This window comes from Lactuca saligna, chromosome 4, assembly GCF_052625555.1.
Source record: "Lactuca saligna cultivar CGN05327 chromosome 4, ASM5262555v1, whole genome shotgun sequence".
In the NCBI taxonomy this organism is placed as follows: domain Eukaryota; kingdom Viridiplantae; phylum Streptophyta; class Magnoliopsida; order Asterales; family Asteraceae; genus Lactuca; species Lactuca saligna.
This window is the reverse complement of record NC_136420.1, coordinates 287,786,839-287,795,055: the sequence shown is the minus strand read 5'-3', so window position 1 is coordinate 287,795,055 and position 8,217 is coordinate 287,786,839. Positions and strand designations below refer to the sequence as shown.

The following is an 8,217-nucleotide window of genomic DNA, read 5'->3' as shown; positions in this document are numbered from 1 at the left end:
TAAAGACAAAAATTATGGCAATTCAAATGGCAAACCACTCAGTCACTTATCCTAATGGAATTATGGAGTACTTAATCGTTAAAGAATGAAAATTTGTATTCCTAATTGATTTTGTAGTCCCAAATATAGAAAAAGATGACAACATTCCGATAATTCCCAGAACACCATTCTTAAGCATGACAACGCCTTTAGTAGATATCGATGACTCAATGTTAACATTGAGAATAGGATCCTAATACATATTCTATGAGTTACAGTCCCCGAAGTTGGGGTATCAATAATGAATGTTTTTCAGCTCTTCTGTTTTTCAGTGTAATCTATATAATTTCTAAAAATACATAAGTCATTTGGTTAAATATGGACTAACATGAAATCTTTCCCAGCATGTGGTTTAGATTCCGTACTTCATTTTACGCCATACTTTCATCATTTTTGGTTTGGTATTCGATAATTTAGAATCTCACCCCCCCCCCCCCCCGGTCAGGGTGTCAATGCTAAAAACGTTCGGCTTTTATGTTTTATCTTTTTTTTCATTATGATTAATGCTAATTCATTTTTATGCATTTTTGGAAAAAAAAAACATGTGACAAGTGTCTTGATAGAGTACCGAAACATTCACATTTAAGTATGATAATGATAACAAAATAGGGAAAATGACTCTTGAAGGTAACAAACGGTTATGTTTGTTCTCATTTGGTCCATTTCCTTTTTTATGTACTCAATATTCCATCGAACTTGTTGTTTGTGTTCTCCATAGCCCTTTTGACCGGATTTTGACCTGTGATAGTCGGTCAAAGGGTTATGATGAAAACAAACAACAAGATCAATGGTATATTGAGTAAAAAAAATAATAAAAAAAATAAATAAAAAAAAACGACAGGGATCTAATGAGAAAAAAACTCAACAGTTGGTTACCCTCCTGAGTCATTTTCCCCTAAAAGTTAAATGAAATTAAAGTTGTAAAATTGTCAAAGACTGCAACCTTCTTTGGCCATAACGTACATGAAGAGCGTTTTGAAGGGGTAGCTTCGTTAACACATGGTCTATGTTATGCTTACTGTGGTTAATTGTCAACACCTCTCTACAAAAGAATATGGTTGTGTATGAGAGGTATATTTATCAGTATAAATGTTTACTTCAAGGTATATTATGATGTTGTGTCTGCAAAAGCTGCATGATAATATTTTATCCCATGAATTCGATCTTAAAGTTAAGTAAACTCAAAAATCACAGCATTTGTGATTTCATTCGTTTGTAAACTTGTCTAGAATCCATGATACGATAAATCATTTGATTGGAAATGTAAATGTAGTCATGAAATGCACCTGTTTAATCAAGATTCCCCTAATACATATTCAAATACATTACAAAGTTGTACGCGTATGAATACTGTTCTTTCGTAGGTTATGTTTTGAACACAAGAAAATGAATCTCATAAAGTCATTAATATGAGCATGAGATGATGTGAGATTTGTTGTAAATGAGTAAAGGGAAAATGATTCTTGAGGGTAACTAACTGTTGCGTTTGTTCTCATTTGATCCCTTTTTTTGTACTCAACATACCACTGAACTTGTTTTTTGTGTTCAACATAACCCTTTGACCGGCTATCACAGGTTAAAAGCCGGTGAAAATGGATATGGTGAACACAAATAACAAATTTAATGATACATTAAGTGCAAAAAAAAAGTGATCAAATGAAAACAAACGTAACAGTTAATTACCATTAATAATTACTTTTCCTAACTAATATTGTGGCATACTTTGAAAATGATCTTGGTAGAGTACCAAAATATTTATATTTTAATCCTCCTAGTACTATTATTCCCTAAAAGTTAACTTTAGCATGAGAAAACTAACTTTGTTTTAGTGACTTGTACCATACACACCAGGTTATATCGGTCAAACCAGTACATGATCCGAAAAACCGACACCAACACCAGAAACGATATGCCTCCATCGGTGCAATCCATAGTCTTTAGAATCCTACCAAACCGGTCCGGTTCCCACTACAAGAAAAGTTCTTATTAGTGACCAATTTTTAGTGACAACCTAAAATTTAGTCACTAACAACATCATTTAGTTACCAAAAATTTAGTTGTCACTTAATTTTAATAATCCTACAAATTTAATGACAAATTATATATGGTAGTCATTAAATTGGTCCTTAAACCATGAATAAAATTAAATTTTTTTTTCATATCAAAACAACTATTAGTGACTGAGAAAATGGTCATTGTGTTAGAGGCTTAGTGACCAAAAATAGTGGTCACTGTATCGAAGGTTGAGTGACCAAAAATAATGATCACTAACTACTCTTTATTATTCTAAACCAAAGCAGCTAAACTGTGACGACTTAGTGGTAATTGATTTAGAAATTGAAAAACAATTAATGACTATCCATTGTTGTTATAAATTAATAATATTTTTTTTTTTTTTGAAAATGACCAGAGCTTTATTTTCTTTAAGAACTTAATTTTCTAAAGACTCATTTTATTTGACAAGTCCTTATCTACGTCCATGTACACTCATCCACAACTAACCAAAACCTTCTTCTCAAACATAGTAAAACATATTTACTATACTACCATTCTCAATATAGACGACCTTTCTTGGGCCCTTTTATCTTTTACTGACTTGGTCAAAAAGTTCGAGATGTCATAAAATGATTCTTGGGCCTCTCTCGTCAACACATCTATCCTATTTACCCTAAATCGACATACCAACAATCGGCAGTTTGGCACCGGCATCGTCGGTCAATCGATCTGATCCATCGTCCCTGGTCTGTCGACTCCGGTCAATCGTCGCCGGTCCACACCCTCCCATGGACGCACCTCGGTTCTCCGCTAGAATTCAAACATGTACTCTTTTCTCTACTCCAACCGTGGATGTAGCTACATCTTCTGCTCTCATGTGGCGTACATAACTATCCTGTTAATCAATTTTTCAATTGCTAATCGATCGGATCATGATTCCTTCTACCAAATAGTAGCTAAAATCATAGCAACTAGAAACATGACTTTCTCAACAAACAGAAAAGCTTGATTAAATTAGCACATAGTTTACAATCAACTGCTTTTTTGTTTATTATGCCCTTCTACCAAACTGTTGAATTCGTATAATGCTCTGAGGTTATCTCCATACTTCTCTTTCATCAGTCACAACAGAAATCCAAGTGACACCACAAGTATTCTAATCTTGTTGTTATTCACACTCCATGGTATGTTTCTTATAAAAACCCTCCAGACTTCATTTTAGGTTTTTGATTGTTGAAATGCATAATAAATCAATAATGCAGTAGAAATGTACTTGTTATCTTCCAACTTCTTTTCATTTCAGTAGTTATCTAACTGTGATTGTTGATTGCTGTCGGTTTATCTGTGGCATACTTGTCTGGTAGGCGATCACCAAGTGGTCTAATTTATGGAACTTACACTCAATATGATATCGATGCTATGAGGGCATTAGCTGAAGAACTTGGAATCATAGACATATTCCTCACATATCCTTCTTACCTCTTTCACTCCATTCTATTTCTTATAGTTACATGGGTGATGATTTTATATCATAAGGTTTCATTTCCTTAACTGCTATTCACTAATGAATGGCCCTATGGAATCTTGAATAAAGCTTTAACATCCAATATTCCTCTGGTAATATCAGATTCCACAGGTAGTGATGCTGCAATATCACAGTTAGTTGCAGAAATCAAGCCCCGGTAAGCTTAAAATTCAAATGTTACAAGTTTATTTATGGTTGATCTTAATTAAAGTTGCTCTTATGGTCTATGTATCCATGGTAGGTACCATGTTGCAGGATCTAAGGGTGTATATTATGCCAGAGAACCATATATGAATGATGAAGCTGCACATGCAACCCGTTTTTATTGAATTAGCCCCAATATGAGATGCATCTAAGCAGGTTGGTTTTACATTTTTAGTCAACTATTTAACTATTTCACATTATTTGTTATCTGTTAATCCTTATTTTTGTTTGTTTGTTTGTTTTTTCTATGAGTAAATTTCTCTTAGAAATTTATTCATTCAATTTCTCCAACTCCAGCATCTACCATGTTTTCTACTAAGATATCTACCTAACCACCAAACACCACCTTATCTCCATATACACAAGCAGAACCAGAAAAAAATCTACTGAAAGTCTTTCTGATTCACAAGTATTTGCGATATGATGTCTCAAAAAGACAAAAACTTGGAAGTGGTGAGAGTGATAAGTTGTGTTTCAAATTCATTTTTCTGGTTCTTGTCCACGTGGCAACATGTGTAACTTTTGCCATGATATGGAAGCAAGGGAACAATCCATGAGAGGTGTATGTTTTGAGTTTTTGAATAAAAGAAAATGTGAAATAGGTGACGATTGCAGTTATAAACATAGTTTACAGGAGAAAGTCGAAGGGAGAACAAATTCAAGATCAAAGGAATGTTGGTTTTGTTTATCGAGTCCAAATGTGGAATCACATTTGATTACCAGTGTTGGTAAGAATTGCTGTTGTGCTCTTGCTAAAGGACCATTGGTTCAACATCATGTACTTATATTACCAATTGAACATATACCAAATACTCTCACTTCACTTCCAGAATGTGAGATAAAGTTGGTTAATTCCAGAAGATTCTTAAAGATTATTTCAAGAGCCATGGAAAAGAAGTTGTTTTCTTTGAGTGGGTTTATGTAAGAGAAACTCATGCTAATCTACAAGCGATTCCAGTTCCTTTATCAAGAACATCTGTTGTTTAGGATATCTTCAATTTAGCAGCTGAAAAGTTGGGATTCAAGTTTATGGTGCTAAAAAGTAAGTGACTGTTTCTTTTTCACTTAATGAGCTTAATGTTTTAAGTACTTTTTTTTATCCAGACGGAATGACTTAATGGGTTAAGCCAAAAAACCTGACTTAATGTAAGGGTAAAATGGTCATTAGGTTGAATCTTGATCTAGTTTTTTTTATTGTTATTGTAGGTGAAAAGAAAAGTGTGGAAAAGTGAGTCAACCACCGACTACAAGTGAAACCACAAGTAATATGGTTCAAAAAAAAATTTCTTGCATTTTTCATTCCTGTTTACTGTTTCTTAACGTTTTTTGGCCATGAATTGTCCATGTAAACAGCCATTTCGTTAATTTTATGAAAATGACCATTTTGACCTCATATTTATATTTTAGTAAAAAATTATTCTGCCAGTCCCATCCAATTTCTGAATATTCTGGTGTTCGCATGTAGTAGGTTGGTGGCTAATAATTTATTAATTATTAGTTCTGATATCTTTAGATTATGGATTCGTAATTAGGTTTGATTTCATAAAAATTTCAGTTTTTATGAAGAAGATAAGGGTAAATTGGTAATTTTATTCTGGATTTAACGAAATGACTTGTAACTTTTACGAGGCGAAAAATGTTAAGTAGTAAAATAGGGACGGAAAATTCAGAAAGATTCATCTCTGCTCTAAATTGTGTATCCAAAAAAAAGTGATACAACTCAGAGATTGCAGGAAAATTCAGTTTGTGCCCTCAAGCTTATTCGTGCTTGTAAGGAGAGTTTTGTCCATCATTCATGGCAAAGTATTTTTGTGTCCCGATCAACTCTGAAAGATAAAAACAATTAGTGACTATCAGTTGTGATTAATACATTCTTATGTTCCTATGCAGGTATGTTGGAACTTTATGGGGTACACTCGGAAAACTCGTTCCTCGTCATCTGGAAGAAAATTCAATCAAATTTACTTTTAATCTGCATTGATCTTTATATGTATGGATTTTGTTTTTTAAAATGACATTTAATATTTCATATTATAAATGTGAAGATTTATTTGGTTATTGTTGTATTGCAAAGATTTATAGAATTTTCCTTTTCTTTTCTCTAATTGTATTTCATATTAAAATCAACATTTAATATTTCAATAATTCCTTATTATTGACCTCTTTTTTTTGTCTAATTTGATAAATTAGTGACGACCTGTTATAGTCACTAATCGGATACACCAGTGACGACTTTCTATGGTCATTAATCGGATAAGATATTGACGACTTTTATTGGTCACTGGGTAGATATAATAGTGACGACTTTCATAGACTAGTGACAACTTTTAGTGACGAAACTGGTCGTCACAGATTTAGTGACGCATATATTTTAGTCACTATTTAGTGACCATATTTTATTTTGGTCACTAAATCGGTTTTGTGACGGACCTATAGTGACGAAAAGTGATGACCGGAATTTAGATCACTAAATCATTTAGTGACGACTTGTTCTATTGTTAATGACCATTTTGTTTTGGTCACTAATTGGCATTTTTTTTGTAGTGTCCAGTCCAATCAAATGCTCTTCCCTGTAACTAATTAAAATAGTTAAGAATTGTATAAAAAAATAAATTTTTATTGATTCCTCACTTTTATAATGTCCATATTTATCAACTGAAAATCCACAAGCATATTCCTTTTCATAGTGAAAAAGACGATAGTTGAAGATGACGTGGAAAAAAAAATAAACTTATAGAATAACGGTTACCATAAAATATACATTTCTAATATATGGTAATTGTTGTGAATAACTCGTATAATCAATTGGTAAAAGGTTAGTAGGTTAACCATATATAGGTTATCTTTTCATTTGCTAGAATAAACAATTGATTTATTTCCATTTTTAAATTTTTTAAACTTACGTGTGCTTATGAACCCAAACAATGACCGTATTCTGCTAGAAGATAAAAAATGATATTATCCTTTGTCGTTGAAATTTAAGGTACAAGCGGGAGATGTAAAATATTTGTGACGCAAAGTAGTCGTAATTGCCACCTCACAATGAAAAGAAAATAAAGAACTATAAATAATTTAATCTATTTTCAAATTCAGAACTTTGATACACATGAATCTTCCTCTCTTCCCAAAAAACATACAGTACCAGCTTGATATATAACAAAATAGCTGATCATTATTAATTATGTATTTAGAATACTATAAAAAGGTGTAAGCATTATAACATCTTATTATTTTACAAATAACTCTAGAAAACTTCTATTAATCAACAACTATTTGTAATAATGAATATATTCAACTATCAAATTGAATCGTGTGAACAAGAAATTCGCATATAGCTTAAATATATATAAAAAATATCACGATATTGACTGGCTTTTATTATTAATCGCGTGTTAAATTAGTGTCAACAATAGACAATATAAAACTAATCCGTTGTAGTGTGTGTTTTAAGCTGTAAATGATATGGGAACCGAGTCTACCCTCTCATCTTTCGTAACACACATGTTATCAAGACACCGTATAAACCCTTTTTTCTCCTCTCATTTCAATTCATCAAACACATAACACCATATAAACCCTTTTTTCTCCCCCGTATTTCAATTATTCAAACACATAACACAGACACCGTATAAACCGTTTTCTCTTCTCTAATTTCATTTTTTTGAAAGATTCATTAATTTCAATTCTCCAAACACATCGCAAATGAAAATCCAATCTCTAATCTCTATTATTCCTTTCAACACATATAATTTTATTTTATTTTAAATTAAAATTTGAACACATATAATTAAATAAATAAACTAATATAAAAAATACAATTTCTTTTAAAAAACACACTATTATAAACGTTAATTAAAATCATAAAATGATAATTAAAGGAACTACTTATCCGTATAATATGAACTACAAGATCTTAGCGAAGTTGTGGCAGGTTTTTGTGTGGCGCAATTCCAGGAGCATATCTACATTTATGTACCATGACAGGGAGATCGGCATTATGAACTTGACATATAAAAACAATCTTATCTTTCAATATCATATAGTATAATATAATGCAAATTTAGATCATATTTCAAGTTTTGTGAGTATGTATCGTTCGGAAGTCATGTTACGCGCTAACGGCATTTTAGAATGCTAAAAACACGTTCCATATATCTTATTGTTGCTTCTTGTGTTGTGTTGAACCGTTTCTTTTGTTAGCGGGATGTAAAAATAATTTCAAAAAAATTTTCCAACACGGGATATATCTCATCCGTAAGATTACTTATACTTGTATTATTATTTGCTCAAATAAAATGAACATTTAGGTTTTTTCAAAGAAAATTTTCATCCAACAGTGGTGAGTTGTAAAGGATGTTTAGGTGATTATTTGAACCACTAACATTGGAGTATTCATGTTAGAACCATAAGTCTTGCAACACAACCACTTCAAGAATCATTGTTGATTACTCATG

The 8,217-nt window shown here is 31.9% G+C and overlaps 1 pseudogene; it reads left to right on the top strand.

Moving 5' to 3' along the window:
• Positions 1-3,357: 3,357 nt before the first annotated feature.
• On the top strand, positions 3,358-5,744 carry LOC145040745 (zinc finger CCCH domain-containing protein 64-like; annotated as a pseudogene).
• Positions 5,745-8,217: the final 2,473 nt, after the last annotated feature.